The 2,320-nt window shown below is 40.2% G+C and overlaps 1 protein-coding gene across 3 annotated transcripts in view; it reads right to left on the reverse strand.

The window, feature by feature from the left end:
* The window catches only part of wnk1a (WNK lysine deficient protein kinase 1a), an 85,557-nt gene extending 83,465 nt beyond the window's left edge, over window positions 1-2,092 (reverse strand). For 2 of the 3 annotated variants that reach the window (XM_062043142.1, XM_062043141.1), the window contains exon 1: window positions 1,820-2,091. The gene's annotated coding sequence lies outside the window, so the exon portion shown is untranslated. Of the gene's footprint in view, window positions 1-1,819 lie in introns of all 3 variants that reach the window. The other variant, XM_062043140.1, reaches the window with a different exon arrangement.
* Window positions 2,093-2,320: the final 228 nt, after the last annotated feature.

The following is a 2,320-nucleotide window of genomic DNA, read 5'->3' on the forward strand; positions in this document are numbered from 1 at the left end:
TTGAAGTTGGAACGGTTTGAATCGGGTGAAAAATGTGGAAGGTAGAACGCGCCAAAATCTGGAGAAAAAGAATAAGTTGAAGTTGAATAATAGATGAATTTTGGTGTAGAAAACCATATTTGTGAATGCTTTGGAGCATTCACACAATAATAATAATAATAAATAGATACATTTTGGTGTAGAAAACCATATTTGTGAATGCTTTGGAGCATTCACACAATAATCCATCCATCCATTTTGTACAGCTTTAATAATAATAATAATAATAATAATAAATAGATGCATTTTGGTGTAGAAAACCATATTTGTGAATGCTTTGGAGCATTCACACAATAATAATAATAATAGATGCATTTTGGTGTAGAAAACCGTATTTGTGAATGCTTTGGAGCATTCACACAACAATAATAATAATAATAATAATAATAGATGCATTTTGCTGTAAAAAAAAAACATATTTCTGAAGGTTTTGGAGCATTCACACAACAATAATAATAATAATAAATAGATGCATTTTGGTGTAGAAAACCATATTTGTGAATGCTTTGGAGCATTCACACAACAATAATAATAATAATGATAATAAATAGATGCATTTTGGTGTAGAAACCCATATTTGTGAATGCTTTGGAGCATTCACACAATAATAATAATAATAATAATAATAATAATAATAATACTTATGAATAGATGCATTTTGGTGTAAAAAAACATATTTGTGAATGCTTTGGAGCATTCACACAATAATAATAATAATAATACATGGATGCATTTTGGTGTAGAAAACCATATTTGTGAATGCGTTGGAGCATTCACGCAATTACTTTATTTTGAAACGTGCCATGCAGCAGATTGCAACGCCTGTAGCTTAGTTAGGGCAAGTTTAACTAGTTGACAGCTGCTCGCAGGTCGTCGACTAAGATCTCAAATGAGGGAAGGTGTAATTAAGATGATCACATTGCATTTAAGAGGACTTGAGAATAACCCCGCACAAAAGAGGGAGAAAATATTGAACAATTGTGGCAAAAACTCAATGATGCGTTCAAATACACACTCAAAAAATGCGAAACGTTGCTTACCTTGTTTGCAACCGGGCTACACCGAAACGTACATTACTAATAATAAACAGTAGCGGTGTCTTTTCCAAAGCTGTCATTTTTACTAACGCGGCACTCGTCGTCGTGCACTATAAGTCGTCGCTCTTTACGTGACGAAACGCCGCAAAAAACATTTCAAAGACACAAAAGCAAAGAAGGACGGGCTCTTTGTTAGCCTCCTAGCATGGGGGGGCGCTAGTTAGCAAGCTAAATCCACTCCGGCCTAACCAGTGAAACGTCACGTATTTTAAACCAGGATGCCCGTTGTTAGCATGTAGCATCGGGCTGTTGCCCGTTGTTAGCATGTAGCATTGGGCTTTTGCCCGTTGTTAGCATGTAGCATTGGGCTTAAAAGCCGAATGTGAATATGGCAGTTTGCGTGAATAATCGACGGCTTTACCGTGTCTGCGTCCAGCCTTCATCCCAGAGCGAGCACCATTGACGCCGGGTATATTCGGCCGGTGTGACGCCGGGCCGGGTAGCTGCTAGCTGCGGAGGGCAGCGACAAGTAGCGTCATTTCACGTTAGCACGGATGCTAGCCATTAGCTAGGCGGGTCTTGCAGATGGCCCAGAGAGTAGACCCGCCCCCCTCGACCGACTCAACGTCGCTTTAACGGACGTCTATGCCAAATTCACTCGTTTAAGCCTTTGAATAAATCATATTGTCCAAAACATGCGCTGGTAATTCCTGGCTGAGTTCCCGGGGCGGACGGCGACCTACCTCGTCGCCTCACATCCACAACACAACTGACATTCGCCGGCGTCGAGATGGTCCTTGCAGCGGAAGTCCTCTTGGCTCGTCGTTAAAAATGGAACAAACGTGCCGGTGGTATCCAACACAAACACCCCCCCTGCCGCGGAGTATATCCACACAAAGAAAAACAACCGACAAATTAGGCCATTTTGTCGTCACGCGTTCAAAACAACAAATAACACCAACGCAGTTCCTTCGTGTTGATGGAAGAAACTGGGCTTTCCTACGGCGCATGCGCGGCTGCCCAATGACCTCATAACGAACGCGCGTGCACACTTTCGAACGTGATGGCTAGATTTGTAATGTTATTTACGAAAGAGTCGTTATTTTTTCAAACCACAAATAATTAATTTCCATCCATCCATCCATTTTCTACCGCTTGTCCCGTTTGGTATTTTTAAATGTACATTTTTCATTCAAAAAAAAAGTGGCATTACATTTAGCAAAAAATCTTGTAAAGTGTAATTT

Source organism: Entelurus aequoreus, linkage group LG03 (genome assembly GCF_033978785.1).
Source record: "Entelurus aequoreus isolate RoL-2023_Sb linkage group LG03, RoL_Eaeq_v1.1, whole genome shotgun sequence".
NCBI lineage: Eukaryota > Metazoa > Chordata > Actinopteri > Syngnathiformes > Syngnathidae > Entelurus > Entelurus aequoreus.